Source organism: Pleurodeles waltl, chromosome 2_2 (assembly GCF_031143425.1).
Source record: "Pleurodeles waltl isolate 20211129_DDA chromosome 2_2, aPleWal1.hap1.20221129, whole genome shotgun sequence".
Classification (NCBI taxonomy): Eukaryota; Metazoa; Chordata; class Amphibia; order Caudata; family Salamandridae; genus Pleurodeles; species Pleurodeles waltl.
In genome coordinates, this window is record NC_090439.1 from 861,253,182 (window position 1) to 861,269,153 (window position 15,972).

Sequence of the window (15,972 nt, forward strand, 5' to 3'; positions counted from 1 at the left end):
GCATACCCTTGTAGCCTAGCTGTGCAGTTTTAAAATTGCAAATTTGACCTGTTAAAATAACCCCTTTTGACAACTTTAACCTTTCCTTTTAAATATGAACGCCACCCTTAAGTAAACCTTACTGCCTACAAGGCAGGGTACAGGGAATTTACAAAGAAGGACACGTAAACTTTTAATGTTATATATATCCTTACAGTGAAAATGCCACAAAAGCTATTTTCACGGTAGCGGGGTTGGCTGGGATAAAATATTAAATTTAATAATGTTATTTCTGGCTAGGAAGCAGCTACAAATTTTATTCTTGGACTTTTTGAAATATTTACTACACGCCAAGTTTACTGGTGAAGTCAGATTTTCAATAACTATTTTGGAAAAGGTATTTTTGTGAAAGTTACCTTTTCCCAGCCTGAATCATCTGGAGGCTCATTTGCATGAGCTCAAGCTGTCACCCAATAGTTGATGTGGTGTGAACTTGCTCCCAGAGCTCAGACAAAGGCCTTGGGTGTTGGGAGGAGTTCTGTTCCTCTAGCATGATGACCATCTGGACTTGCCCAGGAACCTAATTAACTTCAAAGAGGCCTTCCTTATCAGAGGCAAATGTTGGATGACATCTGGATAGAGCCCTTTTTGTTCCCTCATTCAGAGAGGATCAATCCCTGTAGTAGAGGAGCTGTGCCCAGAAATGGTTTAGAGTCACCACAGAGGAAAGTTTGCTCATTACCCTGGCCACACCTCTGTGGTGGGCACAAAGTCTCTGCAGAAGGGTTTAACAAGCTGGGTTTAGGCAGAGAGGGGCACTGTAGGATTGTTTGCAATAAGGCATATAGGAGGTACTGCCAAAGTGGGTAGGGTTACCCTGGGAACTTTTACCCTTTTGTTTAGGAAGGGGCCAGGGGGTCACCCCCACCCACAGGCTGGGCCAAGCATAAATGTGCACCGTCCTCAAAACAATTTCCGGAAATATGGGAGAACAGAATAGGACTGGATCTGCGGTCTATGACCCGAGAAGAGCCTAGAAGACTGTACCTACTCTTCCTTTTGTACCAAGGAAAGATGCGTACTCCATGGGCCATAAGGCTGACCTCCTGTTCAAACTACAGAGATACAACAAGAGGCCTCTTCTGCAACTGCCCCGCTCCAACTGGACCTGTCCTGGAGCCTGCTTCTGGCCTCTCCTGGAGTCAGTCTTGACCCAAAAGTGGTATTTTAAGCTCCTAGACTTTTGGACATATACTGAAACCTGGGACTTAAAATGTCTTTGTCTCCAAAGACCTCTAGAGGATAGAGACCAGCATGCCTAACCAATCAGACAACCACAACTGGACTCTGCAGGAACCAACAAGACTGCAACTCCGGTAACGACTTCTCTTTGCAACATTGTTTCTACGGCTCCTTCAAGCAACTGCAACATTTCCCCAGCTGTTCATCCTTTGGAGTCAGCGAGATTTGAGCTTGCACCAAGAAGCAAGAAGAAATCTCCCTTGGAGTGAAGGAGTCACTCCCCTGAATCTGCAGGCACCTACAGCAACAATGTCCAGTTGCGTGGATCTGTTCCCCTCTGAATCTGCATGGATCCTGCATCACAGGTGGTGGTCTGGAGTGGTCCCCTTGGTCCTCTCTGCCAGCTGTCCAACTTGGGAAATATTGAGCTCCTGCCTCTCCTTGTAGGACAGTACCCGTGTGCAAAGCAACTCTTGCAGCTGCCAAGACTTCTTGTCTCCTGCTCCAAGGCATCTTCCATCTCCGAGTAGCCTTGACCCCAGCACTTCTTGCTGCCAAGGTAAGCCTCCTCCCTGCTGCTCCAGCAACATGGGACTCCTCTTCAGGTGGGCTGACTGAGCCTCACTATGACTTACTGTGCCTGCTGCCAGTGGGGTGCCTGTGGGGGGTGCAACTGCATCTGTTGGCTCTCCCAACTGGTGAGGGTCATTCCAGACTCTCCTCCAAGGGTCGAGTAGCCTGGGCTGTGCTGGTCCTCTAAAGCCTTGCAACTCTTCTTTTGCTACTCTTGCATTTGTCATGGCTTGTTTGTGGTTCTCCAACACCACTGACCAACTGCAACTCGACAACTGACGTGGGACACTATCAGCACTGGTCCAAGGAGTCCTCTTCAGCTAAGGGGCTCCGCAGCTGGTCTTCTCCTTTCCCCGTCAACCTGATTCTTCATCCACAGAAGGGTGAGTAGTAGCTCCTGCCCCCAGTGGACACTCCATCGTTGACTGGACTCTCTCCCTTCCTTTTGGAGGTCCTCTTCTTTCAGAATCCACCATTGGTTTCTTATAGACTGGTCCTGTTCTTGCACTATCCCTTTTCTAAGTCCTCCTGTTAGTCCTTGGGAAGACCACGTACTTCCCTCTGCTCTCATGGTTGCTGGGAGTCACCCAGGTACTCACCTCTTGGGATTCCTAATTCTTACAGCTCGCCTACAACAACTCCATATCCTTGGGTGGGGGACTTCACTTCGCATTCCACTTTCTTAGTATATGGTCTGGTCCTCCTCTAGGGCCCTTACTATTTTCACCAAGTTTTTCAAATGCTTGTTGTTTCTAGGCTAATTTATGTATAACATTTATAAAAGAGTATCACATTTTCTAGCTGTCGGAACAAGAATTTTCAATTCTATTAGAGACACGGAGACGAGGATTATACTTCTCTTTCTTTACTATAATTTAACAGCAGCCAATTAGATTAAACATAAGAAGGAACTACATCCCCCATGAACCCAAGTACACATATCACACGGTCCAATCACCAACTATACAACCCTTTAAGAACCACTGCCACCATTTTAACTCCTCTTTCTTTGCAAATGGGCTGACATTAGAAAATAAAACAAAAAGAAAACATAACTCGAGACACTAAATCTCAGGTCCACAAAACAGTGTCCTTTCCGGTCACAAAGATGAAAAATCACACCAGTCTTGACAGGAAGCCATACAAACTCAGCGTCCTATGATGCAGTCATTCCCATAGACCATAGGAACCACCCAGCTTACGAATGTAAACAATGTTTCAAGTTTGCTTTTGCTGGTTTCCTAAAGAAAAAAAAAAGATCAGGAGCTGTAAATCCTACACCCATGACTTAGCAGCCCAAAGCAAAATGGGTGGGAATAAACAGTTAATATAAATCATGAAACTTTTTGTAAATAGCAGAAAACATGCTTATATCTTACGTAGTAAAGCTGTCTTCAAGGTGGGATAATCCTTGCCTGCATGTCCTTAATAGAATTGAAAATTCTTGTTGCGACAGCTAGAAACTTTTATATTCTATGTCAGGACCGGAGGCTCCGATTATGCTTGTTCAAAGCTGTGCTACCCCCACTGATGCCACATCCACAATTGGTTTGAAATCAAAGGACTTGAAAGTAGATTCAGATTATCAATCTGCTGCCTTCATAATGTCCTCTAAGCGAGAACCCAAAGCAAAAGATTTCAAGGCCATTGCTCCTTGCACAGAATGAGCTCCAAATACGGAGACATCAATGCCTGCTTCTCACAGCAACCAACCATCTGGCTAAAGTAGCTGATGATACTGGTTGGAAAGGTTTCTGCAGAGCGATCAGCAATTGCCCACCGGGATCTGCTCAGAACTCGCTGGTAGCAGCTTCATGAGCCTTAATACACTGAACCACCCAAAGATTGTGGTCATTACGAAAGAATGTGTAGGATACTAACTTAATGTTGGTTTTGATCCTCCTAGAAATGGAAAAACATACTCCATCTGGAGAGAATTTTCTACCCCCGAGGTCTAGGGCCCAGACGTCTGATACCCATTTGTAGGAAATCAGGCATAACAACATCGTCAACTTGGCTGGTAACTGTTTGCTTGACAGGTATTTATTATCAGGCCAGGAATTAAAAAAACGGAACACTAAGTTGTCATCCCACAGAGAGAAATACTTAGACTATGAGGGTTTACAGAAATTAATGCCCCTCATTATTTTACATACAAGAGGATCATCACCATAGGTTTGCTATTAGCTGGGACATGAAATGCCGAAATGGCTGATCTGTAGTTGTTCACAGACCTGCATGCAAATCCAGATTCCGCCTATGAAGAAAAAAAAATTATTACGAGACAGACGTTCGCTTGAGAGGGATCCGCACCCATCTCGACCCATCGCCACGATACGGAAGCATATCACTTGTGAGTACTTGTTACCCAGGGCTGCCTGATGTAAGCAGAAGCTTGAGGGGAATGACTGGCAGTTTCCATCTACTCCGTAGACTCTCCATGCCACCAACCTCAGCTGATTCGACAAGATCAAGGGATGTGGAAGGACTGATGAGTCCAGTAACAGGTTCTGTTGTGATGGTATCAGGAGAGGAATATCGCAAGACATCTTCAGAACCATAAGGAACCAGGGCTGTGCCCTCCAAAGCAGTGTCACCAGAATGATCTTGGCTTTCTGGCGTCTCACCTGAGTGAGAACTCTGGGAATCATGCTGAATGGAGGAAAGGCGTATCCCAGACTGGAGTATCAGTTCTGAAGAAATGCATCTGTCGCCAGAGCCTCCGGGTGCAGACGCCAACTGAAAAATAGAGGAATTGAGCCATGAAGCAAAGAGATCCAATGAGCAGGGGCACCATCTGCGATTGAGGTTGAAGAAGATTTTCAAATGTAAACTCAAATTGCTGAAATCCCGTAGGTGTGGAGAGTGCCAATCTGCCACCAAGTTCTTCTTCCATGGGGGGTACTCCGCTATGACTGAAACCCGGTACTGTAGGCAGTAATGCCAAAAATCATTGGCTATTTTCGCAAGCATCCGAAATTTCAGGCCTTCCAATCTGTTGCCATAACGTACTGCTGATATGTTGCCCATTCTCAGCAGAATGCAACAGTCCATCTTGGAGGGGTAAAGATTATTCGTCTTTCTAATATTTGCCTGTGCTAATACCCAAAAATCATTGGAATAATTATTTTGGATGTATTCTGCATTCACATAGTGTATAATAAAGAATTATATACAGAAGATTGTTTGTATGGGTACTGTCTTCAAAGATCTGGCCTGGGGACTCCATTTACAAATACCCTGCTGGGTTTCTGGCACGCCTATTGTATTTCTCTATACCAGGAGACTCTAAACTTTTCCTTAATCAGAGATACTTATGCTCAATGACATTCATCCCGAGCTAATATTATTATTATTATTAGAGCTTTAATACTGACCACATCAGGCAAGAATACATTAGTAGCCACCATGTGCATGACTACTAGCAGTAATCAACTCAGTGCATCAGACACGTTTCCAAGCAGCAATTTTAAAAACCCTGCCAATGTGGAATGCCTCCACATGGGTAATATATAACAACCAAAGCTGTAATGGCTCTGGCACCAAGTTAATAATAGTGATAAACCAGCGTGGCCAAGCCAGATGGTGGATGCACCCGAATGAGCTCCTGGATCCCGGTAGTGTGCTGTTCAATCATGGATGCTGATGGCATAGACTTAGGGGGTGGGGGAGCAGAGGTGGGGGGCACCTTAACCAGGGCCTGACACTTAATGATCCCCTAGGTCCCTCTGCTAGGGTTCAGGCTGACTAGGTACAGAGATCGATGTGCAGATAGGACCGGATACTACAAGATGGCGCGACCAGTACCCACACTGAGCTGAGGAGAGGGCCCACTTATCAACAGAGTGGCCACACCTCTACACCCAACCCAAGAAGCATGGCCAAGCAAGATGGTGGATGCACCTGAGTGAGCTCCTGGATCCCGGTAGGGTGCTGCTCAATGCTGATGGCATAGACTTTGGTGGGTCTTAATCAGGCCCTGACAGTTACTTGTCCCCTAGTTACTTCTGCTGGGGCTCAGGCTGACTGAGAACAGAGATTGGGGTGCAGACTGGACCAGCACCCACATTGAGCCGGGGACTGAAGAGATGGCACGCTTTCCAACAGGGAAGCCACACCTCTACACCTGACCCACAACTGACATCTTTTCCTTCTCCCTTCCCCTATGGTACACCTGGGAGCCCATGGTGGTGATGGTGCTCAGGTGCCAGCAATAAAATGGTGGATTCAGTTGTGACCGCCAAGGTCCTCCTGCCTGTTCCAGAATTCTGCTGCACCCTTACGGTCAACCCACAGTCAACAAAGTGGGTCCTTTGCCCCCCCCCACTCCCACACCTAATTGCCTACACAAGAATCTGTGGTGGCAGCAGCACTCATGCCTTGGCCCTGCAGCTGTGGCTCTGGCCATGCAGGCAAGTTTCCAACCCACAGAAGAACGGCAGACGACCGCTGGACCCACAGATAACAGGTGCAGCTGGAAAGTGAAGGCTTGCTGAGGCCATTTGGGTCCAGCCAACCAGGCCCTCATATTCCTGTCTTTACCCTCTCATTATCGTGGTCTCTTCCCATAATCCCAGGCATTGTCCAATACACATGGACTAACCCCACAGGGTGCACTTGGCGGAGGCTGAACCCCTCTTTCTCTACTCCCCCAGAGAATTGCCCTAGATGGTGACTGATTATCTTGGGCACCCTTGACGGGAATGACTGCTCCATCGATCCACCCCTATACTTGAAACGAAACTGAACTGGTAGACTTCTGGACCTCTGGGCAGAAGTCTTGACGAAGAATCTCAGAGGATGCACCCTGGCGGCATGTGCTGCTCGCCATCCCATATAGCGTTGGAAGCAGGCAAGGGTGCACGAAGGAGATGAGACTTTCAGGCGGAGTCAGCGCAGCCCTGCAACACCCTACTTGCCTACACAGTCACAGCAAATCTTCCGGTTCTCTCTCTTTCCTCCTCTGCCATATCTTACTTTCGCCATGGGCTGCTACAAACCTTTTATCAACACAGATCTAAAGCAAAATTATCAAATTCATGGCCTCAGCATCAGGGCTGTGTGAGGGCCACCCCACAGCACACCCATTCCCAGCAGCAGAGTGACATCAAGATGATTCTACAGGCTATCCAAACATCTCACTCAGCTCTTGAGTCCAAAATAGGAAGGGTAGAGTTTTAGGTTTCTCTGCTATGCCAGGATCTAACCTCACTAGCGGATAGAGTCATCGAGGCAGAGGGACACATCTCAGAACTGGAAGGCGAGGCACTGTATTATACGATTTGTGGGCTTCCTCAAGGGTAAGAACCCAGAGGCCTTTCTTGAGCGATAGCTCCAGTCTTGGATCCCTCCAGAACAGCATTACTCCTGATTCAAGATTGAACACACCCACAGAGCCTTACGTAAACCAGTCATCCCAAACACCCATGATAGCAAAGATCCTTAACTAGAGGAACAGGGACAAACTTATGCAGGAGGCGCCTTGAGCGGGAGAGCTGCGTTTTCAGTCACAATTTGTCATCATATTTCCAGACTACACCTGTGTTAATCAACAGATAAGAAAATCCTATGACAGAGTCAAATAAAAACTGTAAGCCCTTAAAATACAATACATGCTCGTGTTCCTTGCAAAACTAAAAGTAATATATGTCTCCAAATGCCATTTCTTTGAATCTCCGACAGCAGCCTGGGAATGGGCTGCAGAACTAAGACTGATTTGCAACAACTATCATCTCCTGTAGGGATCAACTGACGAACATCACAGCCCCCCTCCAACAGACTTGAATGCCCATCGCAAATCACGCAGACAATGGAGACAGAACTCTACTACAAAGAACTTCCCAGACTGAAGATGCTCCATCTAAATCATCCTACAAGCACAAAGAGGCACAACGGGGGAGAGTTATTACTTCACTCCTTAGATGGTGTACCATTGATATGACATGAACAAAGGATCCAGTGAGCCCCAGAGCTTGATCTTTTTTGTCAGCACCACTGTATTCTGTGTATTGCTATTCATCCTGGGGTAAACAGCAGCTCATGCTTGGATCTAGACCTAGTTTTGTTGGGAGGGTAGCATGCTTTTGGGAGGAAGAGAGGGATGAGGTGGAGTGGAGGGTATAATGGTTGGCACTGTTGTTAGTGGTACAATGTTTCCTGTTGCCATACACATTACAACATCTACACCACTTCAAGGCTACCTAATCTGCCACTCAAAAACCATATGCAATATGTGACACACACACTGTTGCTGGTTCCCGTACCTTCTATTCCTCAATCCACTGCCTACATGTATGCGTTCTTGATCATGTCATGGAACATTAACGGCCTTGATGATCGTATAAAGTTTGGAGCAGTTCTTTGCTTTTTGGGACAACACTCCCTGTCTATCCTCCTGCTCCAAGACACTCACATATTAGGCAATAACTCCTAGCACGAAATGGGCATGATAGGGTATACTATACTGGCCACTCTAGGAGCTCCACGGGAGTCACCATCTTTCACAGAACCTCCCCCATGGTGCTGTCCAAGGTAACACCAGACTCCCTAGTGGTCGAGGGCAATCTATCCTTCTACTGAGTGTTTCTATCCCGCCCTCCTGGCTAAAGTTACTTTGGAGAAACTCAGAGATGTGCTTACACAACTATCCCCATGGAATTACCATTGTGAGAGGGACATGTAATGCTGTTCTAAATCCAGCAATGGACTCCACCAAGCCCCAGCGATTCAGTGCTTGTGGAGGGCTGAAAAGCTGGGTGATGATCTGGAACTCTGTGATGTAAGGCAGGCATGGAACCCTTGTGAACGACAACACACGTGTCTGTCGGCAGTGCACAAGTCACACTCGTGCATCAGCTTGCTGCTCCTCCCCGCCCCTGACCTAGTTCACACAACTGACTTCTATATACCACCTAGGGGAATTTCAGATCATGCCCTATTACATTACAATTCGGCTCCAGCAACCATAGCCCAAGGCTGTTGTGGAGACTTAATGCTTGGCATCTCACAAAAAAGAAATTCACAAAGACACTAACCTAAAGACTGCAGGAATACTTAGCATTAAACAAAGTGACTTTATCTGGTGTACTGTGGAAGGCCAGAAAGGACACACATAGCATGCTCATACCTTAAGGAACAAGATAGGGCGAAGTATCAGGAAACAGTAACACGGGAAGGTAACATTCTGACCCTAGACTATTCACACCACCGCTGTGCTACTGAACATACATAATGGCACTTGGAAGCAAAATAAGCAACTTTTAAGCAATTGTCCCTAGACGAGCCTCAGCACAGCCGGATGGCCTCAATGCGGAAAGTTTATGAATAGGGTGACAAAAACAGCAAGCTGATCTATTGGCTGGCAACAAAAGATCTCGCCTCCTGCCTGGATTGTGCAAGGTAAGGAGGAGCATGTATCAAAACCCGCAGAAATAGTGAATGCTTTAGCGGAACATTATCAAAACATATCTGCAGCACATTGGATACCTCAGCGGGAAATCTCCACACGGCCTAGCTGTGATCTCCCATTTCTGGTGCTGAGTCCTCTGGAACATCAAACGGTAAAATGTCCTATCCCCATTGAAGAGCTTTGAGAAGCCTAGAGAGAGATGCCGTCCGGCAAAACACCGTCGCACCCCCCCTCCTTTTGCTACCAGAGGGGGCACCCAGCAAGGTTGCTCATTATCTCCCTCTCTTATTTGTTCTAGCTATACAGCAAATAAGAGGGTTTGGATTAGATGCAATGCACAAATATGGGGATTCGATTGGGGGCTAGCACTGGAAGACTGACTAGCGCTCTATGCAGATTATGTCTTCATATTCCTCTCAACCCTCCTTAACGGGCTCCTGACTATGCAAATTCTGGCCCTTTATGGTAAAGCATCTGGCTTTAAAGTCAATTCGTCTAAATCCATTCCGGTTCCCTTAGGAGGTGACAACAGCATCATGAATTGGCAGACTGAACCTCCTTTCCGGAGGCTCAGCTTCCCAGATCTTGCGGTCTATATAGCTTTGGCTCCTCATATGACAATGAATCTTCTGGCCATATTTATAACCCAGTTTGTATCGACCTTTCCCCACGCAACGTGGTGTAAGAGTGATGCAAACCTCAAGTGAGATTTATGAAGTTTAGCAAAGCCACCTTGTGTGGCCCTACATGGCTTCATAAATCTCTAGTAATTTAACGCAGTGCAAATTGCTGCGTTACACTACTTTGGGCCAGGGAGGCATTTCCATGGGTGATGCAGTGGGTGTTTCCAAGCAACATCCATGGATTTTGACTCATTCACAGATTTACAAGAACCTGTAAACCTAGGAATGTGCCAAAAAGATATGCTTCCCTAGAAGAGGCGTAGAGAGGAGAAACATCTTTATTTCTCCTCAATTTTCCTCTTTCTATGTATGCTGCATTTTGCAGCACACATAGAAAAAGGAAAAAGCTTCTTATGCAATGCAAGGGTGCCCGCGTTGGCACTGGGCTGCCTAAACGGCACCAGCCCAGGGGAAAGGACAGAAATGTGTGGCATTCTTGTAAATACTGCACAATCCTGCCCTTTCTCTGTGACGCAGGGCAGCACAGCAAGGTGACTTGCTGCACTGCCCTGCGAAAAGCCCATAAATGTAGGCCTTCATTTAGAACCCCGCATGTCAAACCTGACAGTGTCAATAACCAACTGGGCTGAACTCCCTCTGAACATAATCTGCAGGATAGTATTGTTTAAAATGATATTGCTTCCTCATATGCTGTATGTAACTCATAATGTTCCCCTGTGGATACACCAGTGCTGGTTTCAGCACTGTTCTCTAAAATCGGGCCCTTCCTATTGGCCAATCAACCATCTTGACTAGCTTATGACAAACGTGTCCAGTCATCCTATAATGGAAGGGTGGGTATGGTAAACAGCCAACTTTACTACTGGGCATCCGTTTCTTCGTAGTAAATAACTCACTGAGCTGAGGCTTGTGTGACCCAGTGGTTCGTCTTGAGATTACACAGATAGGTTACAAGAGGTTATTAGGATGCCTTTATGGAGAGCCGATCTCTGAGGCCCTAACAGAAGTCACTTAGATCGTCCTTTGGTCCTGGCGAGCAGTGCTGCGAAGGATGGATTGCGACTGGAGGATCTCCCATATCAAGTCTTTCCAAGAACTCCAAGCAGAGTTCTCTTTACTTAAGTCCCGATTTTACTAGAACGTACAGATAAGGCATGCACTTCACTCACACCAGGGCTCTTATTGATGTACCTGAATTCAATCCCTCTGAGGCGAAACTTCTTAGGAGCCCCTTGACCAAAAAAAGGGATTTCACAGATTTGCAAATTCCTCGTCATGTACTCCACATCTCAATGGGAGACTTAGCTGGGTTCCCTCAAAGAACCCCACCTGGAGGGACACACCCAAGTTAACTAGGACTCTGGTCATCCCACAAAGATTTAAATTGATACAACCCAGTTACCTTCACATGACCTATTTCACTCCCCTTAGACTGTGGCAGTCCAACAGACTGGCAACGGCTGCATGGCCCCACTGTCTAGCAGATGAGGGTTATTTTTTTTGTATAGTCTGGATTTGCCACCCACCCCAAAAAAAATCCAACAATACTGGATATTCGCAATACTCACGCGTGGACTGGGTGACCAAGTGGTACCATTAACCAGAATTGCTTTGTTGGGACTAATTGATGACTTTGGGGGAACACGAGGAGATCAAAACTTACTTAGCATTGGGAGGGTGCTTGCTAAGAAGGACATTCTTAAAAACTGGTGCCCATAACCCCCCTCCCCCAATGCAATGGAATGGTGTGCTGAACTTGAAAAAAACGATATACTGGTCCAGAAGGTGCATGCGTAATCGTGAAAAATTGTGTGTGTGTATGGGGGGGGATGGAGTGTGTGAATATTAGGCCACATGTATAAACATTTGGAATTATTGCAATTTCCTAATTGCAATTCCATGCGATTTGTAATTAGAAAAATTGCAATCCCAAATGTAAGAAACTCCATTGAGTTTCTTTTGCTATTCCCGGTGGGTTGCAAATTAGGTAGCTCGCAATTTGCGACCCACTGGAAATCGCAAAACAAACTCAATGGAGTTTCTTACATTTGGGATTGCGATTTCCTAATTGCAAATCGCATGGAATCGCAATTAGGAAATCGCTATTACAAATGCACTGGGATTTGCAAAAAAAAAAAAAACAGTGACTGTGGCCTGCTGAGGTCAGCAGACCACCATGTCTGTGACTGCTTTTAAAAAAAGCAATCTTTTTTTTTTAAATAAACCCAGCTTGTTTTCCTGAAAGGAAAATGGGATGCATTTCAAAAGAAAAAAATGAAACGTTTCAGTTTCATTTTTTAAGAATAGGCAGTTGTCCGTGGGACCACTGCCTGCTCTTAAAAAACATTTTTGCATGCATTCACAAAGGGTAAAGGGTCTCTTGGGGACCCTTTTGCATTTACAAATGGGTTAACACCAATTTGAAGTTGGTGCTAACTGCGAATGTTTTGCGACTGCAGTCACGGTCAAAACACAATCATACATACCATTTAGATTCGGTATTAGGAAGGGACGCCCTGAACATGCCCCTTCCTAATACCAAATTGCAAAACCCAAATTGTGATCCGGTAACAAGTTATTGAATCGAAATTTGGGCTTTGTACACCCACAAAGACATTTTTGTGCTCGCAAATGGGCCGATTCTGCGAATTGGCCCGTTTGCAACTAGAAAAAAGTTTTGTACAAGTGGCCCATTATTGTCTATCAAGAACTAGGGTGGGCACTCTTTTCAGGCTATTTGACTTTATTCAAATAGAAATATGTTGAATGTGTATTCCATGTACAAAAACAAATAAAATGAATTTATAAAAATAAAAAAATAGTAATGAGTCTCCCCAAACATTAGCGTAAGAGTTCTGGAAATATACATTTTCATCCTGATACACACTTTTCAATTTTAGTACACATTTATTAATTCGAGCATACAAAAGCTTGGCTGGGCTGCACACAGGAGAACTACTTCTGGGTAGCTGGAGTGTTACCAGTAGCTTACAAGCTACTCTTTGGATTATCCTGCTCGTTACCAGTGATATAGCTCCTGGGAGGGCCCGTGAGAGTCTGTTTTCTCCACTTCATCAGGCTCACTAACTATAACACAAACGTTGACAGATGAGAGATCTATGGGATGTGCTAAATTCCAAGCGCGCATCACCGGTGCGTTTTGTGCTTCCCCTTCGCCACGGATCTCCCTTTATGGGAGCCCTTAATGGTTGGAAGCAGGGACAGAGGAAGGAGCACCTTGCCTGGTCGCTCTATGTTGTTCATGTGGCAACCCACTGCTCCTTAGAGCTTCCAGCTGTCCTGCTAGACAAATGCCCTCACAAGGCACGTGAGAGTGTCTTTTTACTCATGTTTTTGTTTTGCAAAAACCCATACTGACAACGTTGCAGCTATAATTAGTCACAATATCGCAACTTAATTTTGGAACTAAGAGCACTGTGACAGACTCGCAGTAAGACTGTAATGTATGCTTATGTAGCACCACTGGAATAGTGTGCATACAATTACGTGCTCTTGTTTCTGTCAACAAAAACAACACCTTTTTTTAACATTTTACTAAGCTGTCTTGCAACATTTTACAATAATATTCGTGCATTGAAGCAAATGCAAATAAACAGATCAACAAACATTTGGCAAATATGTGTGTGTGTGTGTTGTGTGTATAGGAGCACCTCAGTACAGGGCAGCCGCAGATGGGACCAAGGTGGAACAGCAGCCTGTTGGAGGGCACCCTAGTGTGTGTCGCTTCCGTCGGCATATCATCCCTCGGTGGCTCCCGAATCGTGGTCAAATGTCAGCCCAATATACTGCGATCAGGTATTTAGGGAAACCCCGGTTTTCTTCCCGATGGAGAAGTCTGGAGGTAATCGCTTTTGTTAGCCAGCAGCAGTGCTAAATCCACGCACCGCAGGGCTGTCGTTCGCGCATTGGAGTGTTTATAAAAGGCCCAGAACGCATAACTCCCATGAGGGCTGGAGGTCAAAGCCCTTGCAAATCATCAGGTCTTGTATTACCCGGGCCCAGAAAGTTGCCAAAACCAAGGAGGCCCAGAGTATATCATGGAAGTCTGCTGGTGTCCCACGATGCTGAGGCTCGGGAAAAATCCAGAGCAGCTGGGTCAGGGAAAGGCAGGCCAGTGAAGGCTACAGAATTGAGTTACTTGAAAACGGGCACACTTATCCGTGCAGTATACTTTGGAACGGTCTCTCGGGGGGAATCCAAAGAGACACAGGGGTGGGAGTGGTACAAGCGATAGTGCCAGGCCACACAATGTGTGCCTATTCCCATGTGTAGTGTATGTGTTGGTTGACGCGTGGGGTACCTCCTCGCCAATCCCCCATACAGCTCAGAGGGCACGTAGGAACGATCCATACATCAAGAATTGCCTGCCATGTAAAGAGTGATTGTCTACGGGGTCCTTGAGAGGCGGAGGCGGGAGTTCTATTATAAATCCCTCACTGTGTCCAACCCAGAGGCAGATGAAGGAGCCAGGCACTCGCAATCAGAACGGAGATATGGAGTGGAAGGCCCTGCAATGGGATATTGGGAGTGTAAGGATTAATGCACACTGCTAAGAGTCGGAGTCTGAATAAGGAGTGCAAGGCTATCTCTAGCACTCATGGCAGACCCAGGGGGAGCCATGTTGTGAGAATGGCCAGGTCATTTATCTGGAACTGAGTAGGGGTTCGAGGGGTCAGATGTACCTGTTTTTTCCAACACTACACCCGCTAGCCGCCTAGAAAACCACTGCAATAGGGCTTCCGAATAATATGCTTCAAGGTGGGGAGCTCCCAACCCACCCTAAAAGGGCAGGAGTCACAGGGCGCAAGTGTCATGGCTATTCGCCCAAATTAGTTCTCTAATACGTACATCTAAGAAATGCGTGGAGAGCAAAGGGAAGTTAGCAAAATCATATAGGAGGCGTGGGACCATCACTATTTTGTCTATAGCATTGCAACCTTTGGTCAATAGTGGGAGTGTTTTCCAAATTGCAACCTGAGTCCTGAGCACTGCCACTGCATTCTTAAGGTTGCCATTGCGGAGATCTGCTTCATTGTGGAAGATATTTAGTCAAAGATAGCAGATCGCAGTACCTTCCCACCTCAAACGGTAGGTGCCCAAAGAGGTCGGGATGGGGGAACCCATCATAACAAAATAAGTCCCTTCATTGACCATCAGTCCCAAGGTCCGCCTGAAATATTCAAAGGTGCTGGATCCATCTGCTCTCCGACATCCCGACTATACAGGAGGACGTCATCTGCATAGAGGGAAATAGCAAAAACGCCATCTTGGAGGGGAATTTCCCACTCCCCTCCCTCCTCATTCTAGCTGTGACAGGTTCCATGGCAAAGGGGAACAATACAGGAGAGAGGGGAAAACCTTCTTTAGTGCCTCTATACATGGCAACTGGATCCGAGATAAGTCCCTCTACCCCGATCCCTACTACTGGGGATGTGTACAAGAGATAAATGATATGTATTAATTTGGGGCCAAAGCACAGGACCTGTAGCGTCCTAAAAAGGAAGGTCTTGTCCAGGGTATGAAACACCTTCTCCAGTTCAAGTATTAACACTGAAGAGTCAGGTCAGCGTCTTGTGGCTGTAACCATCAACCGGAAGAGGCACTGAATATCGAGGTAATGTTGATCTTGTTGGTATAAAATAATTTTGGACTGGGTGGATAATATCCTTAAGACGGTCAGCCTAGCCCTTGCTTAAAAAGTTATAGCTTGCATACAATAATGCGATTGGCCTACAGGCTGCTGGGTCCAACGGGGTTTCAAAATGGGGTTCACCGCCACCTCCAGGAGGGACGTGAGGACATCATCTAAATCACTAGCTTCCTAGTAGAGCTTGGAAAGCCTCTGGGCAAGTAGGTTTTATAGAATGTGATGGGTGAACAGTTTAGGCCCAGGCTTTCCTTGATGCCAGGTCCGTGATTGCTGCTTTTATCTCTTTGTGATCCATAAGGGCCGGGAGAAGCAGTAGCCGGGGAGGTGTGTCTAAACCACAAATGTCCTCTCATCCTCCAAGTTGTGGGTGGCTCTACAGAGTCTGTCAAAGAACAGAAGAATATGTTGCAGTTTTCCTGGTGGGGAATATACTGAGACACCTTCCCCATTCCTTC